A 15,349-nucleotide genomic window follows, 5' to 3' on the forward strand; every position below is an offset into this window, starting at 1 on the left:
GAAAAGTTACATAACTGTACATCAAATTCCTATTGTGGTCATAAAGAAAATATAAATGAGAATTACCTTCAATATCTTATGAACTTGGTATGGTGAGGATTTAAATTTAGTGACATATATACTACATACAAAATGGGCTGCAAAGTAAGTTAGAACTTTTTTCCTTAGGAATAGTAGCACCAGGGTAGCAATTACAAAATTAAGGAGGTTTTAGTATAGATTATGAGAAATGATTAAATGTAGTGAAGCCTTTGGAACAAGGATTTTTCCTATGGGAAATAAGAATTATAAAAATAGAATGGAGATGTTTGGAAGTGTACTTTGAGGTATTTTACTGATGTTTCTTTCAAATTTGAAGAATTAGGATGAAATTTTAAGTTCTTAAAATATACACTTGTGTGTGATTTTAACCAAAACCAATTAATTTACTATGTTTTATAAGGTTTTTGTAATCAATGCACTCCTGCAAAATCTGACTAAGAATTACATATTAAAATAAGATCAAAATTCCACTTATCTGGACCTAAAGAATTATAACAGCACCATTTTTCATGTGCATGGTACATAGTGTCAATAACATAAAAGGGCATAATAATAAATTAAAAATAGTGTTAAAAGTTTTATTTAAATTTAAATTTATATTTAAATTGCAAATTCATAGCAAGTTGGTTGTATAATCATAATTTACTACATTTTTTTCTGATTAGAGAAAAAAATGTACTAATATAATCAATTCATTGTTTACTTTTGTCTGGTCAAATAATTCCTGGAAAAACATTTCTTGTATCATACTCGGGAAGATGAAAAGAAAACTGACACTCTGGTACAATTAATATTTCCTTTTCAACATATTAAGTTGATCGGTTATAGAATGCAAGCCCATTATTAAGCTGGTAATGCTTTTTTTTTTTCCAAGAAGAGAAGCATATTCCCTTAAGAGTCCTAACAGTTGCTTTTCCAAAAGAGAAAGTGGAAATGATGTAAATTAAAGAACACATTCCAATATGAACTCTCTAATATTGTTGGCTGGATCATTTTACTTTCATCAGTTAAAACCTCATATTATCAATGAAATCTCTGAAACTGAAAAAGCAAGAAAATACTTTGCAAAATTTTGGATTGTCTAAGGTCAAAGAAATGATTAGATGATGGTAAAGATCTTAACATGGTATGAAAATTTACACATCTAAGGAACTTGTTGCAACCTAATATTCATTAGGTAAGGCAAAGTTTGTATTTTTTAGTATTTTGTTGGTTAAATGCATAAAAATTGAGTTAAAAATGTGCATATGAACACTCAAATCTCAAATGCCCTTGCATGCAAATTTCTGCTGTATCTAAAACACATTTCTGAACCTACTACTATATTTTATATTTCCTAGGTAATTGGGCCTTTGAGTCCTAGTGATTATACACTAGAAGGGCATTTATGATTTCTCTAGTTTATCAGCTGTCATGTTAAAAAGGAAGGTGAAATAACTGTTCTTCAGAAATATTTTTAAAAGAAAATTTAATAATCAACTTACTAATAAATTTTAATCATAATATTTCCTTGATATTAATTCATTATATAAATTATTATCTGAATTACCTTAAGATCTAACATCTAACAGTAATTTTGTGTAATGAACTCATTTTCTTTTTCTCTTTTTAATGGAAACCTGAAATACCTATTTGCTATAGTAAGAATCTTCATATATGGTAAATTTGCCTTTGACCATTTGTATATATGTAAATCACAGGAAAAACAAAGTTAATTCCTAATTAATTTCCAATGTAAGCCTAATCCTAGCCACAGACCCCTAGCTTTGGGTCCTCCTTAAATGGTTGGCTGTTTGTGATTATGAAAAGAGGTGACTTCAACATACATAATTCTTCAATTCACTTGCTAATATCCACACCAAGTAATCTCACACAGCAGGTAGAGATTACACTGCATGAGCATTTTTCTAATTCTAGAGCATATTAACTATTGATCCATTCTCTTAGTAAAGAAGGTTAAAAAAAAGTTTTCCTCTGGAATATATAATTTTAAAAATATCTGGGAGTAGATGTGGCTCAAGCAGCTGAGCTCCCACCTCCCAGCTGGGAAGTTCTGGGATCATCCTTGTGCCTCCTGAAAAAAGGAAACAGCAAGCAAAACTAAAAAAAAAAAACCTACTCAGGAAACTGGCTTCCTACATATGAGGTCCCAGGTTCAATCCCTGTCCCCCAGTACACTAAAACAACAACAACAAAAACAAAAACAGAAAAAAAACACTTTTATTTTTCTAAATATAAGGGCAAAGTCTGGAATTTAAATATATTTGCATCAACATTAGGGGTTTGTTAACATATATTCCTTGCCACATGAACAAATTCTGCATTTTATATGCCAATGCCAAAAAATCGGCTTTTGAAACATAAAAAATCAAAGGCAAAATTTAGGGAAAGCTCTTGTCATTTCTTCACAATTCTCATTGGTTATGTAGCCTCAGTAGATCCCATGTATATGCTTTTAATCTCATAATCCTTGTTTAAAAATAGTAAGCCAATGTTTAAAGTGTGGCTTGAAAGTTAAATGAGCACTTAATTTAAAATGTAATGTTTACTTTTTAAAAATATTAATGTCCTTACCTGCAAACTTCTTTTAATTTCTCATATGCACAAATATTTGTCAATGTATTATTATGTGATATTTTGCAGAATCTTGAACATTTGAGAACTTGAGAGTAAACACTGCAGATATGTTTTGTTTTGGTCTGTATTCACTCATTTCAATAAACTTCTGTTCTTTGAATGTTATCTAAGTGCTATGTGCTTAGTATCATAATGTTCTTTCAAAAGTTTCATTACTTACAGAGCATCACTGGAAAGAGTTTATTTTATCTCTAATAGGACAGAGAGATGCTGCTGTTCAAAGAAAGGAAAGAATAAAACTAGTAATAGTGATTGTAAGGAAAGAAAACTAACATCTTCCAATTAATCTCAGCAATTTTTATTTAAACCTTTCTGGGGAAAAATAAAAACATGGCAGAAAATAACAATTCCATTGTTTGAGGGAAAAATTATTCATACTTTGCATTATTTGTGCTACACATTTTATGTGAGCCAAAAATAATTGAAAATTACTACCAGGTAAAAGAAATGAGGGGTGAGAATAGTGCAGGGAAACCATGGAGTTATTTGGGCACTTTCTTTTCTAAATGTATTTTCTGTTTGGATTTTCTAGCCTGCACATGGAATCTAAGCTTCCTCTTGATGTAGAGGGGGACTGGACATAACCATCCCAGGGTCCACAGGATCGAGGAATAGAGTATGGATTAGAGTGGACTTACTGTTGTTCTGCTGAGGAACTATTGTGATTATTAAGGGAAGAAATGGTAGTGTTGATGTGGAGAAAATGGCCATGGTAGCTCCTTATGGTAGAGAGAGGAAAGAAGAGAGATGATGTGGGGGCATTTTCAGGATTAGGAGTTGTCCTGGGTGGTGCTGCAGGGACAGATGCTGGACATTGTATGTCTTGCCATGGCACAATGGCTGGACTGGGGGACAGTGTAGACTACAATGTAGACCCCTGTCCATGTAGTACAGCAGTGCTTCAAAATGTATTCACCAGGTGCAGTGAATGTGCCAAGATGATGGAAGAGGTTGTTGATGTGGGAGGAGTGGGATGGGGGGGTGGTATGTGGGCACCTCATATTTTTTGAATGTGTAACATTTAAAAGAAAATAAAGAAGAAAACAGTGGTTTTTAAAAAATTCTATGTAATTATCAATTTGGTTACATTCATTAAAATTAATTATTTTTGTAAATAATCGGAAACTGTGATGACTGGGTTCTCTGGTATCCTGAAATGTAATTAGAACGGAAAACAAGGATAAATGAAAACAATATGAACTAGAATATACAAATTTTAAATGAAATATATTCAAATACTGAAATTTTAATTGGAAAGGGACTTAAATATGTAGGAAAATATGTCTGTTTCTTGTTCTGTTCATATTCATACACCTCTAACTAAATTCCATTTCTATTACATAGGCTTAGTTTAATTTGTATTAAGTCTATGCTTTAAGAAAAAATGTTGCTCTTCATTTTTAAGTGATTGTGATTTTGAAATTATAGAATTATTGACATGTTTATTCCTGTCAAATGGAAACACATTGTCAAACCAGGTAACACACAATTCATTCGTATTTCACTGAGAAATTACCTATCAGTCTTCCAATATGTGCCTATTTTCCACCATCATTAAAATTTACATTCAAGATTAATACACATTTTCTCTCTTAATGGAACTTAATGTTTAGACAGTGCATAAAACTATAATCAAAGAGATAATATAAGGCAAAAAGTGCCTAAAAGGATGTGGGGAATGGAACATCAAATTTCACTGAAATGTGAAAACACAAAGGCTTCTGAAGGACAACAAGTTTCTCCTTCTTCTTAAAGAACTGAGGTGAATTTATATAAATATAAATGATGATATATTTTTATCAGTCTTTCTAATACTTTGAGATCTGTAATGAACACAGAACTAACACAATTCATCCTCGACCAGGGCCAAACTATTTTGCATGTGTTGATCTACACTAGGCTCCAAGATTTTTTTACCCTTGCATTTGTGTGTTTGTTTCATTTACTCCAAAAAGGCCTGTGTGGAGAAAGGACATGGACATCTACAATCTCACCAGCATGAAGGAGTTTTTCCTCTTAGGGCTCTCTGATCTCGCCGAGGTGCACTATTCTCTCTTTCTATTTTTGGCTGTCACCTATCAGGTCACCATGTTGGGAAACTGCACCATTCGCCTGGCCATTGGGACTGAGGTAAAGCTCCCCACACCCATGTATTACTTCTTGGCAAATCTGTCCCTCTTAGGCATCCTCTGCCCACCAACTATTATCCCCAAAATGCTTGAGAGTTTATTGACTGAGAAGCAAAGAATTTCCTTTGTTGGGTGTGCTTTGCAGGTTTATTTCCTGGTGGCCCTGGTGGGGACAGAGTCCTTCCTACGTTCCCTCATGGCTTATGACCAGTACATGGCCTTATGTTTCCCCCTTCGTTACACCCTCATCATGAATAAGGTACAATGTGCCCAGCTGATGTCTAGAAACTGAGCAGCAGGGTTTCTTCATTTCCTTCTGCATAAGGTGTTCACCTTCTGCCTGTCTTTCTGTAAGTCCCATCAGGTTAAACAGTATTACTGTGACATCCCGCCAGTGGTGGCGCTCTCCTGTTGGAAGGAGGGATCTTAGCTATCAGTGCCTTTCTGATCACCCTTATCTCTTACATCTACGTCATATCCACCATCCTAAAGATCCAGTCAGCCGAAGGGAAGGGCAAAACCTTCTCCATGTGCACTTCTCACCTCATTGTGGTCTATTTTATGGCACAATCTTATTTACTTACATGCGTCCCTCCTCCAGTCAACACTCCCCAGCCAGAGACAGACTCATCTCTATGCTGTACAAGATTATCACCCCAACGATAAACCCCATAACCTACAGCTTGAAATACTCAGAGGTTAAAGGAGGACTTAAAAAGTTTTATGTTACAGCAAACATAATAGTCACAAAGAACTTACCTAGCACTTCATTTAGATAGAATTCATAGAAGAATTGGAAGAATTGATAGAAAGAATGTCTACAGCTAGATATCTATGTATATAATAAACATATATATATATAGGTTCACATATGTACACAGACACATACACACACTTATTGTTATGTTCATGCATTTATTACAGCTATGTCTGTCCATTGGGAAAATAAAAAATAAACAATATAGCATTTCTGAGAGCAAAACAGAACTGTTAATAGCAGTGGTAGAAGTGGTATAAATGGACATGTCTTAATTAAATATACTGTCTGTGTTCATGTTACCTATGTCCATATTGGCCACCATCAACAAACCTGTATCTTGATCTATGTCTATGTCTATGACAATGCCTATGTCTGTATCTATATCTATATCTACATCTATATCTATATCATCTATCTTTATCTATATCTATCTATATCTTCTATATCTTTATCTATCATCTATATCACCTTTATTTTTATATTTTTAAATCTATATCTTCTTTGATTTATATGTTTATAACCAGCTGTAGATATTCCTCTTACTTTCTTTACCTTAATTGCCTCCATTCTTATTGTTATATGCCTTGGTAACATTATCCTTTCCCTTTTCCTCTTCTGCAACTTTGATTTCCATTTACTCTACATTTCTTCATGTTGCCCCTTTTCATGTGACCATAGGCATTCTCATTTCTACCTCTTCCTTTAATTAGAACATTTTCATATCTGTATCTTTGACCTTAGTTATCTAATTTAAGAATATTATTATTTTAATGTCAGTGTGTTCAACAAAGAAATTATCATCCTCTACCAGGTGCAAACATGCACAAAACTTCTTATAGATTATGCTATATTTTTAACAATAATATCAATGTTTCCTAGCCACCCAGTTTAAAATTGTCAACATCAGAGTCTTCTTTTTCATGAAGCTTAGCACTTGGATTTATTGTGAACAGAGACCTGTCAATTCTAACTTTGTTACTCACCATTTTCTCTTGATTTTCTCATTCTGTCAAACTAAACTATTATCCATGTGGTGCAGCAATGCTCCAAAATGAATTCACCAAATGTAATGAATATGCCACGATGATGAAAGAGGTTGTTGATGTAGGAGGAGTTGGGTGGGGGATAGGTGGTATATGGAACCTCTTATATTTTTTAATGTAATATTTTCTGTGATCTAAGAAAATACAATTAAAAATGATGCGTGGGGGGCGGGGAGTGGGGTATATGAAAACCTCTTGTTTTTTGTGTGATTGATTAATTTTTAAAAAGATAATTAAAAATTAAATTAAAAACAAAAACAAAACCTTCTCTCTGGACCACTGCATATGTTATACCCAATTTCAAATCAACAATAATGTTTAACCTTTTCCACAATATACCTCAACTCAGTGCATTCCTGTTACTTCCCCCAAAAAATGTCCCTAGGCTGGTGACAACATTTAATTGTATTCATTTGTAAAAGGTAATATACACCTATTCTGTATTTCATCACTATTTACACTCTAGCATTCAATATCTTCTCTCTTCCTATTGACCACCTTCTGCTCATTCTTTATGAATGAGTGTAGTGATCCCATCAATAGTAAGTGTGCTTACATCATTAAAATGTTTATTGTTCTTTATTCATCTGGTCTGACTTTGATCTTTTAGTCATCACCCAAGCTTTATTTTCATATGTAGCATTGTCTCAAAATCTAGAAGTTATAAGTACTTTGATATGCCAAAATGAGGTCATATAGATTTTCCAAAACCAACAATGCCCCAATATGTGTCTTCTACAACTTTCCATTGCTATTCATAGAAATAACAGCTCGAATAAATATTACATAGATTAGGGTAGAGTGGATAAATCCATGTACATTTGAAGAAGGAAAAAAAGTAATAATTGTACATATTTGATATTTGTCTTGTTTCATGCAATGTAATGACATGAGCCCTCAAAATCAGAGAGGTTTCTCTGGCTGGTGGCCAAAGGAGAAGTCAGAAAAATATGACATATAAAAAAGATTCAACATGATGCTTGCCTTGAAAATCTAAGTGGCCATGTGAGAAGAAATGCAGGTGACTTTAAAGAGTCAAGTGAGGTCCTAATTGAGAACCTGCAAAGAGATAGACACTAACATCTCTGAAAGGAGCTGAGTTTTACCAAAACTTGAAAGATGAAGCCAGATTCTTTCAGAGAATTTCTGGCAAGAAACATAATCTGGAAGACAACACGATTTTGGCCTTTTGTAATTATGAGAGGAAAATTCAGGGATATTGTGCCTTGACTTTTGACCCTGAAAACTGTGAGATAATTTGTTTCACTTAAGTCATTAATTTTGTGGTATTTTTAACATAGCCATAGAAATAGATGCAATAGTAATGCCTAGAACAGCATGTAAAACTATACAAATTTTTAAAAAATAGACAAAGGAAGATGTAATACTAAAAGAGCTTCAAATATGCCAAAAAATAATGGAAGGAGACATGATAAAACAAATTACAAAATGTTTGAGGCACCAAACATTCCAAAATTAAATTATTTTTAAACTATTACTTATTTTCTGCACTATACTTTATCTTTCATAATTTTTAATTTAATTGCCTTTTTTTAAAGATGCACAGATCACAAAAAAATATTACATTAAAAAATATAAGAGGTTCCCATATACCGCACACCCCACCCCCCCCCACTCTTCCCACATCAACAACCTCTTTCATCATTGTGGCACATTCATTGCATTTGGTGAATTCATTTTGGAGCACTGCTGCACCACATGGATTATAGTTTACATTATAGTTTACACTCTCTCTCACTCCATTCAGTGGGTTACGGCAGCATATAATGTCCAGCATCTGTCCCTGCAACTTTATTTAGGACAACTCCAAGTCCCAAAAATGCCCCCACATCTCTTCTTCCTCTCTTCTTTCCTCTTCCTGTCCTCAGCAGCTACCATGGCCACTGTTTCCATATCAATGACACAGTTTCTTCAATTGCTAGAGTCACAAGAGTTCTATAGTAGAATACCAGTAAGTCCATTCTAATCCATATTTTATTCCTCCTTCTGTGGACCCTGGGATAGGAATATATATTCTACCTCTAAATTGGAGGGGGCTTAGATCCCACATGATTGATGGATGTTATTCTCCTGCTTACAGTTGTAGGCACTCTTGTTTCCCTGGTGTGGTGGTTGACCTTCTTCACCTCCCTGTTAGCTGACCTGGATAAGTAGTTTTTAATTTTCTTTTATTTTTATTCCCTCCTCCCTGCCAAGATGTCTCCCTCATGTGTCTACTCATCTTCTTTAGGAGGCACTGGGAAATGAACTCGGGAGCTTCCAAGTGTAGGGCAAGTGGCCAACTGCTTGAGCTACTCCCATTCCCCCAAAATTAATTTAAATGCTCATAGTATATTTAGACTAATTAAATATAACTATTATACTAATTGACTTAAAAAATGACCCAATTAAAATATTGTCCATGGAAACTCACTTGAAATATAATGGTTTAAGTAGATTACAATTAAAAGGATTAAAATAAAATATAGTATGCAAATATTATGAAAAAGAATACTTGCTTGGCTATATCAATATCAGGCAAAATAATTGTTGGAGAAGAGAAAATTGACATAAACAAAATGAGTTATTATATAATCTTGAAAGAGTTAATCATGAAGGCATAACAATCTTTATATATATATGTATATATATGAAAAGCTTCAGAATAGATAAAACAAAAACTGACATCTCAAATACAAAAAAAACACACAAATTTACAACGATTCTTGGGGATTTTAACCCTTTTCTCTTAATAATCAATAGAATCCGTATACTAAAACCCTGTGACAATATAGAAGAACCAAATTGCACCATTACCATTAATGGACCACTACATACAAAAGCCACATAATAAAAAATATTTTTAAGTGAAAATGGAACATTTGCAACTCCTGGCCACAGGGCTTTTATTTGCTATTGTAATGGCTAGTTTATTTTCATTTTTTTTGCTTATATTTCACTTGTTAACTTTTGTTTACTGAGCAATTTCCACTAAAAATCTTCATCTCAGATTCTTGAAGATAGATTTGAACTGTGGATTTCCAACTTGAATCAGGTAAATCTTGCATTAAAACTCTTTCTTTTCTCCAAAATTCTGTAGTCACGGAATTCAAGATTTTGTGCCTCAGGCATGAGCCCTTGTTCAGTAACAGATTCATCAATATAGACTTTCATTTAATAATGAAACAGACTATCACCAAGGTAAAAAAAAAATGAAATCATGCAAAATATTTTGCCATATGACAATGGGTTAAAATGAGATATGAATAAGAAAATAATTAAAAGAAAATCTCCAAAAACTGGCAAATTAAACAGACTCCTATATAACTCATGATTCAAAGAGGAAACATCAAGAGAAATTGAAAAATACATAGAATTGAACAATATGGAAAGAAAGCATATTAAATGTGTGGAATATATCTAACTTAGTTTTTAGAGGGTATTTTATAACATCAAATGTATGTGTTAGGAAATAAGAAATGTTTAAATTTAATGATATAATTTTCCATTTAAAGAAACTAGAAAAGGAGAAAAAGAAAACCCAAAACTTGGAAATGAAAGAAATAGTAAATATAAGAACAGAAATCAGTAAAATTGAAAGCAGAAACACAATTGAAGGAAGGATTGTGGGAAAATACTAGAGTAAAATAACTCCAGGAATCACTCCTTCTACCAAAACAAGTATTGAACTTGCAGGAGTATCAGGATAAAGTATTATTATTATTATTTATTCATTATTTTATTTATGGCCTTCTTTTTAAAGAGACCAAGTCTCCTTATATTGTTATTTGAAAAGTATCACATCATTAATAGATGCTTAATTAATATTGAGTAGTGAAAGTGGAAGGCTTTACATATATTACTCCTTTCCTAAATCAATTTTTCCTTGCTTCTTGTTTACCATAACAAAAAATATTCTTTAGTCAGTAGTTACACTCCTTCCTGATTTTTGTTCAATACTTAATCTTGAGGAATTTGGGACAATGTCCACTCTGCTTCAGGCTGAGAAGAGAGGTAGATAGTTGAGGGCAGAAGAATGGAATTGTTTTGTGTGCAGTTGAAGATACTGCTTGCTTTTGGGATAGGGTTGATTCATCATCATCATTTTGTTAATTGTCCAGGGAAGACCCAAAGAATGGAGAGTAGGAGCTGGCTGCATATTTGCTTGGTATCAGAGCTCTGCTGGCATTGAAACAAACCAAAGGCTTTAAGTTTCTGAGAAATATACCTAAGAGGTAAATTGAAAATTATAGGTTCAAATAAAAAAAGAAAAATTGTGATTAGGAGATTTATGAATGAGTATAACTACATTATATTGGTAACATAGATTTTATATGAATCAATTTTAAAAGGTTTTTAAAATATTTTTTTATTTTTAAAGTTGTTTCAGATTACATAAATGTTACATCAAAAATATAGGGGATTCCCGTATACCTCAATCCTTTCCCTCCCCACACTTTCCCCCATTAACAACATCTTTCATTATTGTGGTACATTTGTTATAATTCATGAAAACATCTTGAAGCATTGCTACTAGCCTTGTTCTATAATTTAGCTTACACTTTACATTTACACCACACAAGTTATAGGTTATGGCAAAATGTGTAATGAACTGTATCCATCATTGCAATGCTATGCTGGACAATTAAAATATCCCAAAAATGCCTATGTTACACCTACTAGTCCTTCTACCCCCCCCCCCCCCCAGAACCTCTGGTAACCACTGCCTTTATATCAATGATACAAATTCTTCCATTGCTAGAATAATAATGTCTATTTTTTGTCCATTTTTGCATCCCCCCTCAAGTTTATTCGTACAGAGTTAGACTCAGTTATAACTTCCCTACACATGGCTCTTCTGCCCCTTTTATTTGAATCTATAATTAACACAATAGTCATTAAATATATGCCCAAGAAATTTATGTCTTTAGTCTGTTCATATGCTGGTTGAGCCCTGAATCTCAGCAGAGTTGCAGCCCCTACTCTCCAGTTCATTGAACTCACCCAGGACAACCAACAAGGGTGTAATGATGGAAAAACACCCATCCCAAGGAACAGAGAGTATCTGTAATTATAAGCAAAACAGTTCCACCCATCTTCTTCCTGTGATCTAAGCCCCCCCTCAATCACAGAGTGGGCATCACCATCCCCAAATGCTCAAGAACGAGGAGCGAATCACTATTTTAACCTCAGAGTCTAGTGAAACAAACACTGGGCAGCCCCCAGGGAAGAACAGAAAGGGAAGGCTGCACCAAGGCAGTAAGCAGAGTGGTTTCCAGCTTTCCTGTGTGTTACCAAAGGCCCCTCTGCCATCCTCCATGCAGGCAGCACTGGGGGCTGCAGCTCGGGCTCCTGGCTCAGGTTGTCAGGGTCAGGGTGGTACATGAAGACCAAGTCCTCCAAATACCAGGCTGTGCTGTCTGATTGCCGACCACTGCTTTGAAGAGCTTCTTATGATTGGTGGGGTCTTTTCTGAGGGTGGTCATTGTTTCAGCCCTGTTCATGTAAAGATGGCAGAGGAATCTTAAAGGCAATAAACTTCCTCAGAACTGTTATAAACTGTTAAAGGGCTGTACTAACTGGGCAAGTGCTAAATCAAGAAAACTCAGCTCCAAAAGCGATAGAAGAAGCTTATGGGTCTTTTGTTCCTGCAACCTCAGTGTGAGCTGTGTCAGCTTTTCCTCCAATGTGGGTTCCTGGTCCTGTTCTGGATGGAGCAGGGTGGCCCCTGTGCACATACTACATCATCAGAGTTACTATTTCACAAAAGGTGGTATGCCGGTGAGCCTGGACCCCTGCCATGCGGCAAGGCACAGTGACAGCTCTACTGTTCCCTGCCTTCCATTCCAGACTCACTTTCTCCTGGAGCTCAGTTTTGGCCCTCAGGCACATGGCAGGGTCAGCTGGTCTCTCTCTTCTCCCCCAGCCTCATTGCATCAGCTTCTTGCTTTCTGTGAACCTTCTTCCTCAGACTCTTGGGGGACTGTTTCCATGCCTCCGTGCTCTGCTAATTCCAGGCTCCTGCATCCAGGACTTCTCTGTCTCTACAGCTTTTTTCCCTGTGCCTACAGAATTTTATTCCTCCCTTTACAGAAGTTTCCAGTAAGAGGATTAAGATTCACCCTAAGCCCCATAATCTAATCAAAAGCCCTTCACCAAAGAGATCTAATCAAAAGGTCCCTTACCTGGATCTGATTGTATCAATGATGGGTTTACAGGCAAAGGAAAGGATTTGCTGTAAGAACAGGATTTTCTGGGGTGCACAATCCACTCATACCAGCACAGGGTGGATGTTTGTCAGTGCCAATATATACAGTGGAAGTCTGAGGGACAGAGCTGGGGAACTTTTCTCAGGCTCATACTCCTATCATTCATCCTGAAAGCAGATAAACTGCTTGTAAACACCTGGACAGTGGGAAAAAAACAATTATAGTGCCCTGGGCAAAGCACTAACTTCAACTCATACAAAGAACACCCAGAACGAGTTGAAAGTCAGGTAGGGGGGGCGTTCATTCAAACTCCTATAAATTGTCTTGAAATCCAAGGCTGATATCAATTAAAAAGTGAAATTAGACCAAAATTACCAATGCTGGAAATAAAAGATTCAGATATTTAAAGAAAAATAGGGGAATAATGTTATGAACAAACATAAACATAAAATGGATGTTAGATAAAATGGAGCAATTAACCCAAAACTTTAAACTACCAAAATTCATTTAAGATTAAATAAATGAAATGAAGAGGCCCTAGAAATTTCTGTAAAGAAATTGGATTTGTAAATACTGTCCCTCAGGAAAGGACTTTTTCTGACCCAGATAGATTCACTGGCACATTCTACCAAATACATAAAGACTTAAAGAAGAAATTACAGCAGTGCTCTATAATCTTTTGCACTTAAACATTTTGTAAAGTTAGCAATCCCCAATAACAAACAATAGCAATATTAATAATTAAATAGCAACAACAACAATAAAAATAATAATAAAAATAAAAGTGGGGATTAGAACTTCAAAGATCACTTCTTGGGCAGAAGACTCCAGAATGAGCAGGTCTATGTGTTAGAGGAATGGCTAAAAAAATTAAGAACATTAACTAATCATTAAAATTTTAAAATATATAAATATATAGCTATTTATCTTGACAGTCTGGAATAATAACTGTATTAGAATCTTATCCAGCTTCTTTAGCTGGGACTCATATAATGCTGTCCTATGAGAGGTTTTTGTTTGTTTTTGTGGACTGACAGATTGATTGACTCAGATGTACATGGCAATTGCTAGGTAGTCCACAAAGAAGGAAACTCTTTTCTGAATATCTGGGTTTCTTGCATCTCATTGTCCTGCCATTTCCTATGTTGTTGCTTTTCAATGTATTTTTTATGATGAAACAAAATTGCAAAGTATGGTTCTTGCCTATATAGAGGGAAAAAGATATAGTGAGGAGCAGGTGTAGTTCCCTGGTTTGGCACCTGCTTCACATGTACAAGATCTCGGGTTCAATACCAGGTACCTCTGAAAAAAAAAAAGAATGTAGAGGTCAACCACCTCCCTTACATGATTTTACCCAGATCACCCAGAACATACATAACATCCCTGAAAAATTATTAGCCTGAAAATGATCATATTGCTCCACTTATCTATGAGGACTGTTGGAAATTGTATCCTCTAGCCTGGAAGCTATGTATACTGAGAACATTTGGATGGTTGGTGTCCATCCCCTCCAAACAGAAGAGGAGAATAAATATTGGCATGTATGTATATACCACATTTTCTTTATCCTTTCATGGGTTGGTGGACACCTGGGTGGTTCCCATGTTTTGACAATTGTGAATAATTCTGCTATTAAAATCAGTGTACAAATATTTGTCCACATCCCTGCTTTCAGTTCTTCTGTGTATATACCTAGTACAATTGCCAGATCACATGGCAATTCTATTCTCAGCTTCTTGAGGAACAACCATACTGTCCTCCTCAGCAGCTGCACCATTTTACATTCTTACCAGCAATGAATGTGTTCCTATTTCTCCACATCCTCTCCAACATTTGTAATTTTCTATTTTTTTTGATAGTGTACATTCTCATAGGTATGTAATGATATCTCATTATGGTTCTGATTTTCATTACTGTAATAACTAGTGACATTGAGCATTTTTTTCATGTGCTTTTTAGCCCATTTCTATATTCCTTGTTTAAAAAAAATGTCTATTTCAAGTCTTTTGCCCATTTTTAAATTGGGTTGTTTGTTTTTATATTGTTGAATTCTAGGATTCCTTTCATATTCTGGATATTAAAACCCTTATCAGATATGTGATTTCCAACTCATTTCTCCCATCAAGTAGGTTGCTTTTCACTTTATTGACCAAAAATTTTCAATTTTGAGGAGGTCTCATTTATCTGTTTTTTTTTTTGTTTGTTTATACTTTGTCTGTAAAGTCTAAGAAACCATTGCCACCAGAAGATTCTGTTATAAATAATGTATCAAATATACTAACGTATTATGCATATATATAGTTTTACTGTTATATATGTAAGTATTTATATATATAAGTAAATGTTTCATAAAGAATACACATTCTTTTATCAAATATAATTATCATATATACATCTATGCATATATATTTATAATTACTAATGTTCTTAAGTCATATTAAAGACTGAAGAGTATGTTTCTCTGTAAACTAATATTCACTGATTTGCATAATATTTAAAGAAAAATAAAAGACAAACAGCAAATAATGT

At 34.4% G+C, this 15,349-nt stretch overlaps 1 pseudogene; it reads left to right on the forward strand.

The window, feature by feature from the left end:
• The first annotated feature begins 4,653 nt into the window (after positions 1-4,653).
• On the forward strand, positions 4,654-5,587 carry LOC105747559 (olfactory receptor 5V1-like; annotated as a pseudogene).
• Positions 5,588-15,349: the final 9,762 nt, after the last annotated feature.

Source organism: Dasypus novemcinctus, chromosome 22, assembly GCF_030445035.2.
Source record: "Dasypus novemcinctus isolate mDasNov1 chromosome 22, mDasNov1.1.hap2, whole genome shotgun sequence".
Classification (NCBI taxonomy): Eukaryota; Metazoa; Chordata; class Mammalia; order Cingulata; family Dasypodidae; genus Dasypus; species Dasypus novemcinctus.